Source organism: Chinchilla lanigera, unplaced genomic scaffold (assembly GCF_000276665.1).
Source record: "Chinchilla lanigera isolate Chin_1 unplaced genomic scaffold, ChiLan1.0 scaffold00020, whole genome shotgun sequence".
In the NCBI taxonomy this organism is placed as follows: Eukaryota; Metazoa; Chordata; class Mammalia; order Rodentia; family Chinchillidae; genus Chinchilla; species Chinchilla lanigera.
The window spans coordinates 957,684-978,935 of NW_004955421.1; the positions used below are offsets into that span (position 1 = coordinate 957,684).

Here is a 21,252-nt window from a genome sequence, read left to right on the forward strand (position 1 = left end):
TTAAGTGTAAATTCCGTGAGTTTTGGCCAGTGTTCATTCGTGAACCCACCACCCTCAATGAAAGTATAACCCATTTCTATCAACCTGGGAAATTCCTAGACACTTCCCAGTCAATAACCACCTCCCCTCTGCACAATTCTTTTTTTTTTTTTTTTTGTCTTTTTGAGACAGGGTCTTGCTATGCAGTTCAGGCTGGTCTCGAACTTGCAACGATCCTCCTGCTTCAGCCTCCCGAGTGCTGGGATTACAGGTTTGTATTTCTAATACAGGACTCTTTGGGCAAAATGTTTGGAGATTTTGTTCAGTGCTATGATTGTCTTAAAATTATCTCTTTATTGCCGAATAGTTTTCCGGTGTACTATAATTTGTTGATTTATTTGCCTAGTGATGGGAATTTTGTTTCTAGTTTTTGATCATTATAAATAAAGTTGCTATAGCGGATAGTGTACATACAACTTGTGCTGACATGTTTTCCTGGAGAAATACCAAAAACTAGAATTACTAGGCCTTACAATTTAGAAGAAACTGCCAAACTGTTTACCAAAATGGCTGGATCATTCTAATTTCTACCAGTAGTGCTTGAGAATTCTAGTTGCTCTACATCTTTCATAATATTTGGTATGGTTCAGATTATTTGTTGTAACTTTTAAAGTGGGGGAATAGTAGTCTATAATATATTCTAATGCAAATAGTATTTATCTTCCTGCCAGTTATTCCCAGCCATGTTAAACAATTGTCTCTATAGTCTCTGTCTCCTCAGGTATCCAGAAAGCTCCCGAAACATTTGTGTTTTTCCTAGGATGATGCCTGGCAAATACTATTTAGTCAAGTTGAATGAGTGAATTCAATGAAAATTGACATTGTAAATATAGTTTTCCAAATGCAAAGGAACACAACTATTTTTGGTGTTCTGAAGGTTTTTTTTTAATATTTCACATTGTATTGTGATGTAGTTTCTTCCATCCATATTTAATTGATCGTAATCCCCTGAGACTGCTTCAATCAAGTAACCTACATGTAATAGTTAATTTTATGTATTAGCTTGATTAAGCGCAGTGATGGCAAACCTTTTAGAGGGAAGTGCCAAAACTGGAAGCCAAAGCTCACTTATTTATTGCAAAATGCAACATTTCAATTAAATCTGAATGCTGAGGTTTTAGTTTAGGAAGAAAAATTCATTAACATCTTTAGTCATAAAGAAAAATAACACATGTGCCAGAGGTTCACCACCACTAGGCTATAAGGGATTGAAATATGTTGGAAGAGAAATATCCTCATTTGAACTGATGAGCTAAGTAAAACTGATGCCCTTCCCTGAGGTGAGTAGGCTTCATCCAATCCATTGACGGTCTGAATGGAACAAAATGAAAGAGGAAGGGTGCATTTACTCTCTGCTTAAGGTGAGATAGCCAGCCTCCTGCTGTCAGACAGTGGTGTTCCAGGTTCTCAGACTTGTGGACTGAGACTGAGACCATCTGCACACCAATTCTTAAGCTTTCAGACTAGGACTGAATCATACCACCAACCCTCTTGTTTCCTCCAGCTTGCAGATAGCAGATTGTGAGACACTTTGGCCTCCCTAACTATGTGAACCAATTCCAATAATAAATGTCCTCTTTTATCTATCTCTGTACAGTCTATTGGTTCTGTTTCTCAGGAGAACCCTGTGACCAGTACACTATGTGGTAACTATTCCTTAGCTGTCTAAGGGTTGCAGAAGAATATAAAAAGAGGATCCTGTCTACAAAATAAAAAAAAGAAAAGTTACACTCTACATGTTGATGACCGGGTCCAATAAGTGGTATAGAAAAAATAAAATGCAGGAGCCCTGAATTGCAGGTTCAGCTCTACCTGTCCCTGTAACCAAAATAACTGCTACTCCTCACCCTCAGTTGTCTCCATTCACCTTTCTTTTGATTTTGTGGTACTGGGGATCAAACCCAAAACCTTCACACTAAACAACATCCCCAGCTCTTTTTCGTTTAGTTTTTGAGACGGGATCTTGCTGAGTCACTAAGTCACTTAGACTGAGCTCAAACTTGTAATCCTTTTGCAATACTCTCTTAGATTCCTGCGATTACAGTCCATTTACCTCTCTGAATTTATGTAACTTGAGGATTTACTAGAAGGTCTTTAAATTATATGATAACTATATCATCTTCAGGCGTTTGACTAACCCTGAAAGCAACTAAAATTCTTAGTAAATGCTGCTTACTATTACCTACATATCCTCTCAGTGTTTCACTAATTCATTAGCAGGTTCTTTCAGAGCAGCTGTAATGTGCTAAACACTGTCCCAAGTTCCATAGATGCTAAGTTCATTTGCATTTCATCTATGTCCACAAGTTCACATAAAGGTAATGGTATAATGGGATCCACAAAAGGTCCTGTAAGCCTAGACATCAGACTCCTCACTAAGCATAAGAGTAGAAGAGTTATAAATTAGGGATGGCTTCCTGAAGGTGCTTACACTTAAATTACATTCGGAGGATAGTTAAGAGTTAACTGTTATAAACAGTGAGGATAATAAAGGATGGATAGACGGCAACAAGGAGATGGACTCTTACAATAGGGAAATGACCCAAAGGAAGAACTGAGTGAGGAGGAGGGAAAGGGGAAACAAGTGTAATAAAGATGTGTCATGTAGAGGAACCCAGTGACCTCAATTAATGTAAACATTATATGCCATAACATGAGATTAGAGAAATACTATCAACAAGAATGAAAAATGAGATAGGGGAGTTGGAGGAGGAGGGAGGGATGGGGAGGAAAGGGAAAGGGGATTAAAAAAAAGAAGCTGTGGTGTGTATATGTAACCACTCCCAAAGATAATTATAAACTGCAGGAACTGCAAATATGTACTAATAAAATTAAAAATTAAAAAAAGAATGAATGAGAGAAGTGATTTCCTGAGGAATAGCATGTTTATTTACAAAATGTAGTCTTGACTATTTGATTGAACATTTGTTATTATATATCTACTAAAAATATCTACATCTTTATCTATGTCACTGTTGTCTCTCCAAGGTTCAACAAGGAGAGAAAGTTCTCAACTTCCAAGTACACTTAGTGGCTTTGTTTTTTCCTAGCACTTCTAGATCAAAAGAAATACCTAAGCAAAGCATCTACTCAATAGTTAAGTTCAAACAGCTTTGAGTACTCATGTCCTAATAATTTGTAACCATAGCCATATGAAAAAATAATATTCATAAACTGAAATTTTTTTTTCATTCTTAAATACACTTACAAATACGATGTTTTTGTCAATTGTTCATGGCTCAATTTCTCAAATCCTGGAGTGAAGCTGATACTATCAATTTCACTTTGCACATTGATACTCAGGCAGTACTTGTATTTTAGCACAGAACTAAGAAACACAGCCTTGCAAGTACAGGACGTTAATGAAAGAATGTATCATAGTGTAACACTGAAACTGAAATTCTTAGAGCCAGTCTTTGTCTAACCAATGCCAAGTACCACTGTTGGCCTTTAAAATTTAAAACACTCTGGGATGCTCTTGGTGAGCTTCCTGCAGCCGATAGGGTGGGTGCCTTGTTTCCTAAAACAAATTATTGGAGAAACAAAGAGAACAGGAAACAAATGTAAGCTCATTCAGAAAGAAAGTTTGGATTCACTGAGAACTGGGCTTCATTCCTTATCATGTGTTACGGCTTTTAATCCTCCAAGCAACCCAATATAGAAGATAGCATACCCCTAATATAGAAAATAGAAAGCTGAGACTCAGAGTTTAGATCCCTGACCTTGTTCATGATTTCAGATCCATGATTCAAACTGAGAATGCCTGGCTTCTCAGATCTTCCAAATAGATAGCCTTAAAGGAAAGATCTTACAAGTAAATAGTCTTAAAGGAAAGAAAAATGAAGAAGGAAGTTTTGAATGAACTACCACATTAATGGCATTCCTTGTGTAATACATGGCATTTCTGTGAACATTGTATTTCCACTTGAGATCTGCCTTTCTCTGAGTTGCTATTAGAAAGAATAAGGTAAGAAGATGAAGGAAGTGAGTAGGAATGTTAGGAAAGAAAATAGCACTGGAAACTTCTACATTCTTTCATGATCAATCACTAAAATGTATCTGGGAACATGTTTCTATTTTAAACAGCAACAAGACCAAAATAGATCATTTAAATACAGGAGACTGACTTCCTGACCTTATTTGTTCATTATTTGTGATAATAATGGAAACTTTGAGTAGACTCTGTCCTGACATTGGAGTCTATTTTTCATGTGAAGCCTAGGAAACAAATCACCATGCAGTCTAAAGCCATATAACAACAAAAGTCCACCAGGAAAGCCACTGTGTTAGGTATTGAGGTGCGGATAGAGGGAATAAATGGGAATGGCTTATCAAAGTTATATCAGTCTCTCCTCAAATGTTAAGAGCAGTATTACATGAAGGTTCATCATAACTATTCATAATAGTCTAATGGGAAACTACACAAATGTCCACTAACTGGAAAATAGATTACTGTGTTATATGTATAATTGTGTGAACAGCAGAAATCCACAAAGCAATAAAAACCAAACTACCAGTGAGGACAAATCTCAAAAACATAATATTGATACAGGAATCCAGATACAAAAATTGATCAAGAAAGTAAGTGGTGTATTTATTATATGGAAGTTATACTAAAAAAAAAAAGGTAATAAAAAGGTTAAAAACAGGTGATTTCACAGTATTATTTCTCTCACATGAGAGAAATGAACACAGGCAGTTTTTGCATTTTTAGTATTTTCTTCTATTACTTTGGTGTTTTGTAATTTTCACTGCAGATATCTCTAACCTCCTAGGTTAGGTTTATCTTTAGGGCTGGATTCTGTTTGCTTTTTGTTGTTGTGGTTGTGTTATGTTGTGTTTTTGAGGTTATTAAGAATAGAATTGTTTTCCTAATTTATTTCTCAGTAAGTCCATTATTACTATTGACTTTTGTGTGTTGATTTTGTATCTTGGTACTCTGCTGAATTTGTTTAGCAGTTTCTAAGAGTCTTTGTGTGGAACCTTTATAGTTTCTAAATACAGAATCATATCTGCAGACAGAGATAATTTGACTTCTTCCTTACCTATTTGTTTTTTGTTTGTTTGAGATTTTTGAGACAGGGTCTTGCTATGTAGTTCAGGCTGGCCTTAAACCTCCTTTCTTATTTGTGTCTCTTTTATTTGTTCCTTTTACCTGATTGCTCTGGCTAAAATTTCAAGTACTGATTTGAACAAGAGTGATGAAATTGGACACCCTTATCTTGTTCCTGATTTTAGAGGGAATGCTATTCGTTTTTCCCAATTCACTTTGGTGTTGGCTATGAGTTTGTCATATATGTGCTTTACTATATATAGAAAATGATCTGCAGATTAAATGCAATCCCCATAAAAATATCAATGACATTGTCACAGAACTAGAAAAAGCAGTAATAAAATTCATGTGGAAGCCCAAAAACGCTGAATAGCCAAAGCAATGCTGAGCAAAAGGAGCAATTATTAATTAATTATTCTGACAGTGATGTATTCATCACCACTGTAATAAACTGAAGTCCATTCCAAATGTACACAATATGTTTACCTGTTTACTTGTAATACAAATTTCCATTATTGTGGAGATGTGATTAAGCCTAAACCTTGATATGTAATTTTGAGAAAACTGAGTATTAACTGCTCAAAACCATTATATTAGAAGTGATATTTAACCCAATTTTCCAAGTTTTTAAGAAAACTGTGATCATTTTTTATTATAAAGTGACTAGAGTATTACAATAAAATGTACATAACAATTAAAACTGCACAAAGCTCTGATACTGGTTTTTTTCATTGCCTTGGAAGGAGGGAGGGAGTGTAGGAGGAGGTGGGAAAGAAAAGAGAGGGAGAGAAGGAGGGAAGAAAGCAGGAAAAGAGAGAGGGAGGAAAGGGGAAAGGAAAGGAAAGATGGAAAGAAGGTAGGTTGGTGACCCTGAAGATGGTAGCTATTTACAAACAAGTTTAGGTGAAAAATGGGCCACCAATCTGAAAAAGGAGTTCTTATAAAATGACACAATTAATAAAGATACTCAAATGTTTTTTTTTAAAAAGTCATATGTAGAGCTGGGGATATAGTTCAGTGGCACAGTGCCTGCCTGGCAAGTGTGAGGTCCTGAGTTCAATTCCCGGTGCCAAAAAAAGTCATATGTAAATCTACACATAGTAGAGCATACACATAATCCCACTAGTGCCCAAGAGACTGAGGCAGGAGGATTATGAGTTCAAGGCCAGCCTGGGCTACATAGCAAGACCCTTCTCAAAACACAAACCAAACAAACAAACAAACAAAAAAACCACTCATATGTACCCCAGTTCTTTTTCTTATACTTGGGTAAATGCCTTTTTGTTGCTAATAAGGCAATTGTTTTTTCTTAATAGTGAAGGCTATGAAGATGAACATTGGTAAATTAACTTACAAAAATACTTTCAACCCAATAGTAAATGATTATGGTACACAGCTTTTCTAAAAACACAGAATTGAAACCCAGTGTATAACAGAAACCCAATATATGACAGAATTCTAGAAGTATTAACATGTCAAGCCTCCTGTCTCAAGAATACTTTGTTGCAAATAATTTGTTTTCGTATTTTCTCAGGATAGTAGAGAAGTAAATGTTGCTTTAAAAAATCAACAGTTTGATTATATGTTCTTTTGAGTCAAATTTATAATGAACATTTTGATTTTGAAAGCTTTCTTTAGAAAGCTTTTGTGAAAGAGGAACTGATGTCAGAATTTTCTAATGCAAGGTTGAATTGTTACTTTTTTGTGTGGAACAAAAAGAAAATGCTATGACAAAGGATAAAACCTACATTAACCTAATGAATTACTTTGTGTGTACATATGTATTCATTTTGTAGCACTAGAGATCAAACCCAGGGCTTCATGCATGCTAACCAAGCACTGCCAACTGGGCTGTATTCCTGGTCCTGAATTTTTGTTTGTTTTGTTTTGTTTTGTTGTCATTTTGTTTGTCATACTGGGTGCTGTACCACTGAGCTACATGCCTAGCCTTATTTCTTTTCTTCTGGACAGGGTCTCACTAAGTTGCCCAGGCTAGGCTTTAACTTGCAATCCTTTAACTTGCAATTGTCTTCACCTCTAGAGTTCCTGGCATTACAGGTGCATATCACTGTACTGGCACTTAATTAATTCTTTATATGTCTAACCTGTAGATGAAAGTGCCTCACAAAGTTGACTTAATTTACATTTTAAAAGCTAAATTCTCAAATGACAACTGCAAAGCAAAACTGATGTCGTTGAGGCATATAACTGTTAGTGTAAAAATAAAGCTTCTGGGTATTATGGCTTATACCTAGATGTACCACCCCCAGAGCCTTATGTACACATAGGGAGATTTTGGGGAGGTGACTGATTTATGGGTGTGATACCGGATTAGTCCACTGACTGGTTTAGCATATGTCTTAGTTATTTTTCTTGTTACCAAGACAAACTACTTGACACTCAAAGTTAAAGAAAGAATGGTTTATTTAGCTCACAGTTTGTAGAGGTTTCAGTCCATAATAGGGCTGGCTCCAAGGCAGGGTGGCACAGCAGACAGGCATCACAGGGGAGAAACAGTTCATGGTGGGCAGAAGGTAGCAAAACAACAAGGGGTGACTACTGCTCTTTCTATCCCTGATATCTTGTCCAGACTATCCTTAATCCTAGTGCCCTTGATCCTAGAATTGCACAATTAATCAATCCCAGCATCACACATTCTAGATCCAGCCACCTCTGAAAAACTCCCACTTACATGTGATTGCATGAGGCTTTGGAGACTATCTAGACATGAGCCATAGCAGCATGTTTGGAGGTGTGAATGATAGATTTGCTGAAGAGGAAGACCTAACCTGGAGGTGAGTAGCACTAACTAATAGGAGTGTAGCATGCATGGAATAAAAAGGGAAAGAAGAAAGGCTTCCTGCTTCCTTCCTGCCATGCAATGAACTGTTTCTCCTCTGGGTATGGGTGGCACCACCCAAAAGGCTGGTAGCCTGGAAAGGATAAAAGAAAGAAGCAAGTTGCTGCTTACTGCCTGCCCTGCCATGCCATGGACTGTTTCTCCTCTGCCATACCCGTCTGTCATGCTGCCCTGCCTTGGAGCCAGTCAACTATTGACTGAACCTTCTACCAACTGTGAGCTAAAATAAACTTTTCTTCTTTTAATTTGTGGGTGTCCAGTATTTTGTCCCAGAAATGAGAAAATACCTACGACACTGCGTTAGAGGATAGCTCATGGCGTGACTATGAGTTGTTTGAGTCTCTTGGTTCATTTACATTTGATGACATTTAAATGATTGGTACTAAACTAAAAATCATTGGTCCTGGAAAAAAGTCACTTGAGAGGCTGGGACAAGAGGACTGCCACAAGTCTGAGGCCAGCCGGTAAGTATGCATCAAGACCAGCCTGAACTACACGGTGAGACCCTGCTTCAAAAAAAAAAAAAAATGTCTTGCCAAGTATCCCAAGATAATAGGGGAGCTGTAAATGAAAAAAATCACAAAATAAATTTTAAAAAATAAGGGAGCGGGAATGCAAGCTACTTGATTCTATGGTAGCTTTAGATTTTGTCTGTCTACCCACCTTTAGATCTCTTTTCTTTTGATGATGGGGTACAGGGACAACTGTCCTGGTTTGCCTAGCCTGTCTCAGTTTTAGTTGTTATGATTCTGTGTAAGGAAAATACCTCAGACCCCGAAGAAGTGACAAGCTGATAACCAAACTACTCTTCTTCCCTGCCCATGGTGGGGCAGGTGATCAAGTTCTGATCATTCATGGCATCCTGCACACCTGATCACAGTGATTGAGAGATGGGCTTGAGCAAAACTAGTCTATCACTGGCACATTTCTGCTAGAGATAATAGAGAAAACAAGTTTTTTACAATTTGCACAACTTACCATGACCACTATCTTGATTATGCTGCGAAAAGATACCGTCCTAGAAATGGAGAGCCAAAGCCCCGATAATTTGCCTCCTGGAAATAGTCACAAATAAAAGTAGCCACAAATCTGGACTTGCAACTTACTAGGCTATGAACTTTCTTCTCTGTTTTAACTGATTTGAGTTTCCATTGCTTGAAACCATAAGACTCCTGTATGCTTCAACCTAACAACATGGAGACTTATTTATATAAATTTGATCAGTAGTAGCCTGATAATGTGCTGATCTACCTCTTTGTCAGCATTTAGACTATCTCTACTTAACAATTATCCTGTATAGCCCCTAAACTAATTTTAAAAATCATATATACATTTAAGTGTCTGGATTCTAGAAATATTGTAACATAAGCAGCAAAAAGAAATTGGCTGGTATGAGCTATCATGGTCATACTTCTGTACTTATGTATAAAACTTAGCAAAGTAGAGCGAGGTATGGTGGTGCACACCTATAATCCCAGGTTCTCACCATGTAGTTCAGGCTGAGGCAGGAGGATCGCTGAGAGTTTGAGGCCAGCCTAGGCTACATAGTGAGTTCATGGCCAGCCTGAGCTACCCAGTGAGACCTTGTCTCAAAAATGAAAAAAAAATCCTAGCAAGGTCTCACAGGGGAAATGGAGAGTCTGTGATATTTACTCTTGTGTGTCATCTTAACAGCCACAGGATGTTCACATATTTGTTTAAACATTCTGGGTGTGTGTCTGTTAGGTTATTTCTGAATGAGATCAGTGTGCAAATTAGTAGAGTGATCAGGAAAGGTTGCCCTGTGCAAAGTGAGTGGGCCTTATCCTAAAGGCCAGAATGAAACAAAAGACTGAACAATTTGCTCTCTGCCTGAAGGTCTTTGAGCTAAGACATTCTTCTCCTTCCTTCAGACTCGTAAACCATTGACTCATCTGGTTCTCAGGCCTTTGTACTTTGTCTGGGTCTTACACCATCAGATCTCAGTTCTCCAACCTTTTGCAAGATGCTTATGTCAAATCCTGGACCCCCTATGAGCTGGTGTTAGGATATGATGTCTTTCGGAGATGATTAGGTTTAAATGAAGTCATGAAAGTGAGAGGTTAGTGCTCTGATAAAAGAAAAATTCTAGGATGTCCTAAATTTAGTTGCAAGGGCCAGAAAATGGAGGGGAAGGAAATAAGGGAAGATAATCAGTTAACAGCTATGCCCTGAAACCAGTAAAAGACTGTTCTGCACTCCTAGATGTACGTTGAAACTTTGACTCAAACCCCATGTAGCTGACCACCAAGTGCCACTGCATCCAATCTATGCTTCAACTTTCCAGATTATTGACTCTACTAATCCAGAAGCAGCAAGTACTTTTCCTTACAGACTATCCTATCCCCAAACATTCTTAACTTTGCATTATCCTGTACCTCTTATGTATAGGCAGTGTAAACTCAATATAAACAATTTATGCTTTCCTTCCCACAATTTTTGTTATAAATGCTCTTGGCTGTTAGGCCCAGTGGCCATTTTTCCAGCTGGTATCTACCCTTGCTGCTGGTAGTTCAGGAATTCAGCCCATGAACCAGTCTTTGTCTAGCTAATGTTTATAATGGCTAAACCAACACTTTCATTTCAAATAATCCAAGGTCTTGAGGGTTTTGGTGTAACAGCCCTTACAAGAAGAAACCAGAGTACTTTCCCCCTTTGTGAAAGAAAACCACTATCTATTAAAAGGACTGGCACCATAATCTGACCACATTCGTGCCCTATATCTTAGACTTTCCAGCCTCCGTAACTCTGGTATTAAGATATGATGTCTTTAGGAGATGATTGGGTTTAAAGTAAGTCACGAGGGAAAGATCAATGTGCTGATAAAAGAAAAATTCTAGGATGTCCTAAATTTAGTTAGGACAAATGCCTGCTATTTAAGCCTATTCTTTTTTTTTAAATTCTTTTTGAGATAGAGAGGGTCTTTTTATGTAGTTCGGGTGGATCTTAAATTCACTATATAGCTCATGCTGGCCTCAAACTCATGGTGATCCTGCTCAGTCTCCTAAGGCCTGGGACTACAGGCATTTGCCACTACTCCTGGCTTAGGGTGTTTTTTTTTTTTTACAGCAGCCTATGCTATATAAGAAACTTGACTTCACCTTGACTGTTCTGGAGATTTAAACCAGTGAAGTTTCTGATCTGAGGGTACTCCTTTACTCAAAAATTTTCAGGAATCTCCCTTTACCAAAAGACAGAGATTATAAATGCCCCACCTTGTTCCAATGACCTCTCCAGCCTGTATACACCTTTCATCCTAAAATAGGCAGAAGTAACTGTTGTTTACTGAAAATCTCAAAGGTTTTTGGTATTTTATTTTGTTTTTTGAGACGATTTTGCTATGTAGTTCAGGATGGCCTTCAACTCACTAAGTAGCCCAGCTTGGCCTTGAACTCACAGCAATCCTCTTGCTTTGGGCACAAGAGAGCTAGGATTACTGGTGTGTGCCACCATACCTGACTTCTCAAAGGTTTTCTTACTCCCCTACAATACATATAGGGAACCTCTAGTCTTAAGAATTGTGCTGCACCATTCTAAAAGTCTTCCAGTTTTGAATAACTCAATTTTTTTTAGTGCTAAGGCCTTTAAAAAAGACAAAAGATAAGACAGTTATGGTGCTGTGTGCTCATAATTCCACCTTCTCAGAAAACTGAAGCAGGAGGATTTCAAGTTCATGGACAGCCTTGGCATTGATTAGAAGAAACTTAGCATATCACGGAAAATAAAATTTAGCCAGCAACTTTACCAGCAGCTTGAATTTGAGCCAATGAAAATGGTAAAAAGGTTCTCAGACAGCTATGACAGAAGGGCTATGACATTTTTCAGACTCTGTTTCATTATTAAGGTTTTCAGAGAAATCTCAGTCAATAACTTAACCCCTACCATTAAAAATCACTAGTTGAAATTATATTACAGAGTGGAAACCTGGACTGGGCCAGGAATCTTAACATATGGATCTTTTGTCTCTTGTTTTGTGTTTTCAGATGATTCACAGAACATCTCCCATATTATTTTATAAAAGCACCTTATAAAGATATTTTGAAGCACATTTAGCTTCTTTAGTATAATCAGTTAGTGGACAGATCTTGAGAAGATTGTCCTGAAAGATCTTCCTTCCCTGGGGGAAAGGGAAACCCAGAGTACCCGCCAAGATCTCTGTGTATTCCCTGTGGAGGTACGGTCTCATGGTTCTCTGGCTTCGGCCGCTTCCACTGAATTCCCATTCTCCATTCAGCAACTTGATCTTTATCCTGTTTTCAGCCCATTCCTTAGTTTTTAGACCAAATTCAGCTCCTGGGGGCTGGGGATTTAGCTCAGCAGTACAGCACCTGCCTGGCAAGCGCAAGGTCGTGAGTTCGATTGCCAGTACCAGAGAAAAAAACAAACAAACAAACAAACAAACAAACAAAACCAGCTCCTATTTACCCAAGGGTTTGAGTAGGTGGTGGCCTACAATGGATGGTTAGGCAGCAGGAGTCACATGAGCATCTTAAATCAAACATCAGATATTCTTGTTCTCTGTGGTCTTTTGGCTACATCCCATTCTCTGTACCCCTCCCTCCTCTGTGCTCACCCTCTCAGAATAGAAAAAAAAACATAGAAAAACAAGTTCTTTCCATTTCTTTCTGTAGAGAAGGTTAGCCTTTGTAAGCTCCTACACCCCAAACCAGCCCTAAGCCGTCATCTAGGATTTTATTTCCTTTTTTAAAAAAAAATCTTTGAATTTTCTAGCATTTTAGTTCAAGCATAGTTTCTCATTTTTTATTGCTTGTATAGACTAATATAAAGCAGTGTGACATAAGTTAGCAAAGATCAAAAGTAGAAAAAAAAATTAAAAACAAAGATCAACAGGAACATCTTGAGAATGAATCAAAGAAGCCCTAGCTGAGCTTGGGGGCACAAGCCTATAATTGCAGCACTCAGGAGACTGAGGTAGGAGTATTGTAAGTTCACAGCCAGCATACACAGTGAGACTCTGTCTAAAAAAAAAAAAAAAAAAAAAATCCTAAAATACTGTGTGGCCTAGTACAGTAGACACATTGGTACTTTGCTCAGATCTCCCTGAGAATCTCCTTAACCTAAACTGGCAAACTTTTGCAAAGGATTGTCCTTGGGCTATTGGAGCCATCTCCAGTTGGAAGGTTGGAGATGCCTGGGTCAAGTGCAGAAATCCATCCTAACAGGTACCGTTGTTTGCCTACCTCCCATTACCTATTTCCTCTTCTCCCTGATTAATCTACCCTGGAAGCATTTCTTTAATAAATCACTTCTACTTGAAACTTTGGCTCAGAATCTGCCTCTGGGAGAACACAATCTAAGTAACTAAGTATTTTGTTTTGTTAGGTAGATAACCTGGGAATTCATTCATTCCTGTATATACATTGAACATCTCTGGTATGTGTTGAGTCTATTAAACACCTTTGCATTTAATAGTTACTATATTCTAAGTACTGTATGTTTCTGCTGCTGGCTTCTAATTTCACTCCAGTATAGTGTGACAGCTCACTTTATAGGATTTTCCTGGATATGTTAAGGTCTTTATTGTTGTTATCAGCACAGTCTATTTTGAATAAAAATGAATAAATTCCCAGAATACAAAAATCTATGAAGATAGCTCAGTGGTTGCCTAGGGGTGTGTGTGTGTGTGTGTGTGTGTGTGTAGATAATAGCTAGTGGGTACTGTTTTGATTTGGTATAATAAAAATGAGGTAAATTTGATTATGATCATGGTTGTACAACTCTGTCAATATACTAAAATCTATTGAATCACACACTTTAAAGTTGCAAATTGAAGCCGGGTATGGTAGCACACAGCTATAATCCCAGCACTCGGGAGGCTGAGGCAGGAGGATTGTTGCAAGTTTGAGACCAGCCTGCAGTGCAAAGTGAGTTCAAGACCAGCCTGAACTGCATAGTGAGACCCTGTCTCAAAAAGACAAAAGATAAAATAAAATAAAATAAAATAAAATACATTGTATAGTATGCAAAATTTAGTTCAATGAAGCTGTTATAAAAAAACTTCATGATTATATATATGATACAGTATGTATATTCATGAGATGAATAAACTAGTTAGTGAGATAAGACAATGTGAGATTATATGTCACTTATTTATGCAAAAAATACTGCATATCATCCAGGTACATGTGATGAATCCTAAGAGATGGAGAAGCAGTACTTTTCCTATGAAAGTTTTGGAATAGGTCTTATATGATAGGTGTTATATAGCAGAATAGATTTCCAAATGAAAAGTTGGAGGTAGGGGGCATATGAAATCAGGTTAGTTGAGCATGTGAGACTAAGGCAGTAAAGGAAGCCGTGGTGGTAAGGGGGATTTTGAAATGATTGCCTGTCTCCTGAAAAACTGAATCTCTGATATATATAATTTCATCTCTTCATCCAGCCCTAGATCCACAGATCATTCTCTGCTTGTAATAATGGGTCTAAATCTTAGGGAACATGTTGAAAAAATGTTGCATTCTATTTTTTTCTTGTCTTATTCCCTATGTAATTGCTCTTGTAAGCCTCCATTGCACTGGGGTGATGGAAATTTAATCTTGATCAAATTGTGGTCCTTGCTACCCACTCCTTTTCTCTCAAGTTTCGTCTAAGTTCCAAGGGTCGTTTGGAGAATTTCACAGTCTCTGAGCTTAAACATCATCTAGATATCTGATACTCAGAGAATTTCACAGAATCTCTGAGCTTAAACATCATCTAGATATCTGATACTTGGGTTACCAGGTGTCTTGGTTACTTTTCTCTTGTTTCTGAAACAAAATACACACTGTGCAAAATTAAAGCGGGAAAGATTTATTTAGCTCATAGTTTATGGAGGTTTCAGTCCATAATCAGCTGGCTCCAAGGCAGGGTGGCATGGCTGAGGGGCAACTGTTCACATGGCAGAAGATAGGAAAAGCAACAAGAGCAAAAAGGGAGGAGAGGGAGAGAGAGCAAACCTCTTTCCCTCCTTTATATTGTATGCAGGGTGGGTATAGCATTCATACCCGTAATCCCAGCACTGGACACTGAATCAATTACAAACTCTAGAAGCCCACTGCATGACTGCATAAGGCTTTGGGGGGACATCTAGACACAAACCATAACACCAGGTAAGGGCATATCATTGCTTCAGTGTCTTATTCCCATACTCAGAGTGCCTTTAAGTACCACTGTCCTTGAGGCTACTCCCATGCCACACTGGTGTATGATACCTTCCTGGAGGTTGGCCCCACTCTTTTGTCAAGGGTGGGCAAGGTACAAGGTCTCACTTCTCTTTAAATTCCCATCATTTCCCTGTCTTTTCTCCTTCCTCCTCATAAATTTATTTTTAGTTATAAGATTTTGGTACTTACATCTTTCTGTCATTTCAATATTGTATATATTTGGAACCCTTTTTCTTTGCTGGTTTGAAAACTACCAAGTGAAGAAGAGTTACCCTGTTTTCGTTTTGTTTTGGCTTGTTTTCCTCCTGCTGTCGTAGCTTGAGATAGGAGGTGGAAGTGGGAAAAAGACAAAGAAAAAATAGGCCAGGGAAGACAGTGAGGCAAGTGAGGTGCCTATAGCACAGCTGTTAAAGAAGTACTCACTCTCTGGATCACATGAGTGCTCTTCTACAGAACCCTGAAAATGAGAGCCTCTTAAATCTTGTGCTCTAAACATCTCAGTTGTCTTATCCTAATCCTAGACTTGGGATCATTACCAAAGGGGGAAAAAACACATTAAAATGTGATATTTATATGTACCAATTTCCCAAGTTGAGTGGAATTATCATGTATGACAAATATATACCAATAAAAACAGAAAAAAATTAAAAATTTTAGGCTACCTAAAATAGATAAAAGAATGAAAGAAAGGTTATCACTGGTGATCTTTTATAGAGGATTATAGGCGGTATCTATGCTCTTCTAGTTCATATTTTAACATCTCTCCAATACATATGTAATTAATAATAAAATCATATAAAGTAGAATTATGATAAAGTTCTGACATTTAGGGAACCTAGGTAAAATTTATATGAAAATTCTTTGTACAATTGTTGCTAGTTTTATGTAAGGTTGAAATGATTTTAAGTTAAGAAAATTTAAAGTTATTAAAGATCAAAACACTTATTAAAAATTTAAAGAAACAAATTGAGTGTAGCTCACTGGTAAAATGCTTTCCTAGCATGCACAAAACCCTGGCTTTCATCCCCAGCACACACACAAAAAAACAAAATTCCAATGGCTCAAAATATTTTGGAGACTAGCCTGAAATATTCCTGAGTCTCATAATTCAAGATAATTATTCAAACTTTGCATATATAGGTTACTTAGTCTGTGTTTACACATGTGCATCACTAAATTTAGGAAACTTTCTATAAAAGATGCATTTCAATTTTTAATGTATAGTTATAATGGTTGCTATGTGTGAAACAGATGACATTATTTGAAAACTTTCACAAAGGCATCTTTATATGGCTTGGTTTTAATTTGTATTTCTTGTCTTGTTTTCCAGTGTGTTATCTACTAATGGAAAAGACCTTAGGATCTGCCCTGGATCATTGGCACTGGCAGTATGTTTTGGGTTTCACTGTCTGCCAGCACTACATATTATAATCAAACAGGAACCATGAAATTACTAAGCAATTTCTTGCTGATACCATTTCTGGCACTTTCTGAAGTCAATGAAAATGTACTCAAAGTTAGAAAGGTGAATATTCAACTTGGGAGACAAAAAAATTCTTAATTTGCTGTTTGGTTGTACTTTGCCCTGGATTTCTTCATGTTCAGGTGTAATGTCTAACTGTCATTTACAGATATAACTCACACTATGCGATTTTTGTATGTCTACAATGTGTACAGAAAATCATCCATCTCTAAGAAAGGATTGAATTCTCAGAAATTGATCTTCACAACGTGATTTTCTTGAAAAATTATGTCCTTGATGTTAAATGCTGTAACATGTCTGCAGTGTGAAACCTAGTGTAGGTCATTAATGTGTCACTGAGATGTGCTGCTTAAGCAAAGCCACTTGAAACTGGCATCATGAATGGTATACATAAATATGTTCAGGTGATCCTTTGTTAAAAGGATTGGTGTGAGTACCCCTTCTCTCAATGCGAAAAATGCTTCAGTAGGGAAACTCACACCATATTTGCTGCCTTTAATGCCCCCTCTTTTTTCAGAAAACTTTTTCTTCTTTTTCTTCTGTGCCTTTATGAGGTATAATTAACAAATTAAAAATATATATTTACAATATATAACAATGTTTTGATATACAAGTGTGTATGCATTGTGAAAGAACTACCATAAACAAGCAAACTGAAACACCCATTGCCTTATGCAGTATTTGTACGTCCATGTGTGGTGAGAGCATTTAAGACCTACTTCTTCAGCACATTTCAATTATATAACTCAGTATTATTAAGCATAGTCAGCAAGCTATACAATTGATCTCTAGAACTGATTCATCCAGCCTTACTAAACTTTGCTACCCTTTGACCAACAGTGACTGGATGGGTGGAATGGGGATACTGGTAAACAAAAGAAAAAACACTTTATTTTTTAGAGTGGCTTTAGATTCACAGCAAAATTGAATAAAGACTGCAGAGAATTCCCTTATGCCCCCTACCCCACATATTTACAGCCCCCTCACCTATCAACAACATCTCTCAGCAGAATGGTATACTTACTATAATCAATGAACCTGTATTTGTAAATCACTATCATGGAGAGCCCATAGTTTACATTAGGGTTCATTCTTAGTGTTGAATGTGCTATGGGTTTTGGTGAATATGTAATGGTGTATAGTCACCACTGTAGTATCATACAAAATAGTCTTATGGCCTTAAAAACATTTTTCATTTCCCCTGTTCATCATCCCTTTCTTCTAACTCTGGAACCACTGATTTATTTTAATGGCCTCCATCATTTTGCCTTTTCCAAATGTAATATAGTTGGACCCATGCAGTAGTCGACATTTTCAAATTAGATTCTTTCACTTATAATACGTATTTAAGGTTACATAACTTTTCATGGCTTGATAGCTCATTCTTTTTAGTGTTGAATAGTATTTCATTGCCTGGATGTGCCACAGTTTATATATGCTTTCATCTACTAAAGGACAATTTAGTTGCTTTCAAATTTTGGAAAATTTTAATAAAGTTGCTATAAAAATGAATGTGTGGGTTTTGTGTGGATGTAAGTTTTCAGCTCATTGGGGGAGGTATCAGTCACCATGATTTCGGATCATTTGTGGAAAGTATATTTAACTTTACAAGAAACTGCCAAAATGTCATCCTACTGTCTCATTTTGAAATAAATGAGTTTCTGTTTCTCCACATCTTTGTCTACCTGTATTGTCAGTGTTTTAGGGTTTTGCCATTATCATAGGTATATAGTTGTATCTCATTGTGGTTTTAATTTACATTTCCCTGATGCTATATGATGTGTAACATCTTGTCATATGCTTATTTGACATCTGTTTTTCTTCTTTGATAAAGTGATCAAATCTTTTGCCCATTTTTCTCAAATTGATTTATTCCTCAATTTATTGAGGTGTAAATGACAGAAAATGTATAATTTTCAATTGTGTATATATATATAAAATATACAATAAGTACATTCAAATATAAGTAAACAATAAGATCTACTTCCTTAGCAAACTTTAAGTATGTAATACTAAATTATTGTTCACTATAGTCACCAAGCTGTACATTAGACCTACTCATCCTTCATAACTGAATCTTTATATCCTTTGACCAACATCTCCCCATTTTCTTCCTCCCATAGCCAGTGAGAAACAAAATTCTGTTTTCTTCTGTGAGTTTAACTTTTTTAGATTCCACATATAAATGAGATCATGCAGTATTTATCTTTCTGTGCCAGGTTTGCTTCATATAGTATAATGCCTTCCAAAGTTCATCCTTCTTTTTAAAGGCTGAATGATATGTATTTGAAGGAAACTACATACTTTTAAAAATGACATTTACAATAATTTATGTTTCCACTAATGTAAAGCAAGAGGGCTGGGGATTTAGCTCAGTGGCACAGTGCCTGCCTGGCAAGCGTGAGGTTGTGAGTTCGATTCCTGGTACTGGAAAAAAAAAAAAAAGAGAAGACTAATGCAGAACAAGAATTCTCTTTTTGGAATATTCTTAACAATACCTAACTTTAACATTTTAATAATAGCCATTCTAAGATGGAAGATAATATTTCATTCTAGTTTTCGCTTGCGTTTCTTTGATGGTGTTGAGCCATTTTTTCATAATCTTATTGGCTACTTGGATGTCTTCAGAAAAATGTCCATTGAGTTCCATTACTCATTTTAAATCTTTTTCCTTACTATTGAATTGTTTGAGCGCCTTCTGTTCTTTAATTATTGTTAGCTTTTAAGCTGTCTTTGTATATTTTGCCAGAAATGTCTTCCAAATATTTTGTCCCAGTCTGTGTGGTCTGCCTTCTCATTCTTTTGACAGTGTCTTTCACAGATCAGAAGTTTTAATCTTAATGAAGCGCAGCTTATTAATGCTTTCTTTCATGGATTAGTCCTTTGATGTGTTATCTAAATGTCATCACTATGCCCAAGGTCATGATGTATGACAGTGGTGGTGAAACTATGGTACAGGTACTGCAGCTGGTTGTTATTGTTGAAAACTCTAAAAGGTTCACCATCTTTATATCAGAGGTGCAAGGATGGTGCAACATATGCAAATCAATAAATGTAATGCATCACATAAATAAGGACAAAAAATCAACTCAATAGATACAGAAAAAGCCTTTGACAAAATCCAACATCCATTCGTGATAAAAAAAATACCGAAAGAAAATAGGTGCAGAAGGACTTTATCTGAATATGATAGAAGGCATTTATTGACCAACGTACTGACATCATATTAAAGAAAACCTGAGAGCTTTACCACTAAAATCAGAAAAAGGACAAGCATGTCCTATCATCACTCCTGTCCAATATGCCAGTATTACTCAAAGTATTAGCTCCAGTCAAGAGAAAGAAATAAAAGTGATATTTATAGAAAAGGAAAAAATCAAATTATCATTATTTGCAGATGACCTGATCCTCTGCATAGAAGGCCCAAATAATTCCACAAAAAACTCCTAAAATTAAAAAATGATTAGCAATGTAGCAGGACATAAAAATCAACACACAAAAATCAGCAGCATTCTTATACAGCAATAATGAACCCACCAAGAAAGAAATTAGGAAAACAGTATCATTTAGAATAGCATCAAGAAAAAGTAAATACTTAGGAATTAACTAATTAAGGAAGTGAAAGACCTTTATAACAAAAACTACAGTATGCTGAAAAAGGTTGAAAAGGACATCAGAAAATACAAAGACACTCCCTGTTTCTGGATAGGCAGAACCAGGACCGTCAAAATGGCCATACTTCCAAAGCAGATACTTCCAAATCCTAACCCAATACCAACCACATTCCTCACAGAACTAGAGAAAATAATTCTAAAATTCATGTGGAGTCAGAGAGACCCAGTATAGCACAAACAATCTTGGGTAACAAGAACAAAGCAGGAGGCTTTGTTAATAATCCCAGATTTGAAGTTACAGTGATAAAAAACAACATGGTCATTGATAATTTCCTACCATTTTTGTCTGTAATTCACTATTATTCATCTATTTGTCTTCCTGAAAAACTATCTTGAAGATACCAATAGGTAAAATAACAACCATTGATAATGTCCTACCCCTTGGTCTGTAATTCAGTAATCCCCCTATTACTATGTTATCCTTCTTTCACTCTTTTAAATAAAAAAAAAGAAAACAGCATGGTTCTGGCACAAAAACAGGCATGCAGATCAGTGGAACAGAATAGAGGATGTAGACACAACCTATGGCACATTCAATCATCTGATCTTTGACAAAAGGGCCAAAAACATACACTAGGGAAGGATAGCCTATTTAAACAAATAGTACTGGGAAAAGTGGCTAGATTGGAGCTAGACCCATAAATCTCTTTACGTACTAAGCTAAAATAAAAATGGATCAAAGAGTTAAAACAGAAACACGTAATCTTCCAGAAGATAAAACAGGTAAAACTCTTGAACAAATAGGGGCAGGCAAGGATTTTCTAAATAGAATCCCAGTTATATAAGAAATAACATGAATCAACAAATGGGATTGTATCAAATTAAAAAGCTTCTGCACTGCAAAGGAAACAACTAACAGAGTGAAAACACACCTACAGTAGGAAAAAAATTGCCAGCTATTTCTCAGAGAGAACATAAAAAGAGCTAAAAAATATTAGATCCCCCCCAAATAAAAGACCTAC

At 36.7% G+C, this 21,252-nt stretch overlaps 1 long non-coding RNA gene across 1 annotated transcript; it reads left to right on the plus strand.

Annotated features, from left to right (window-relative positions):
• The first annotated feature begins 208 nt into the window (after positions 1–208).
• On the plus strand, positions 209–17,160 carry LOC106148427. The gene is made up of 3 exons (XR_001233854.1): positions 209–250; positions 16,464–16,658; positions 16,765–17,160. It is a non-coding gene; the product is annotated as an uncharacterized LOC106148427 (long non-coding RNA).
• Positions 17,161–21,252: the final 4,092 nt, after the last annotated feature.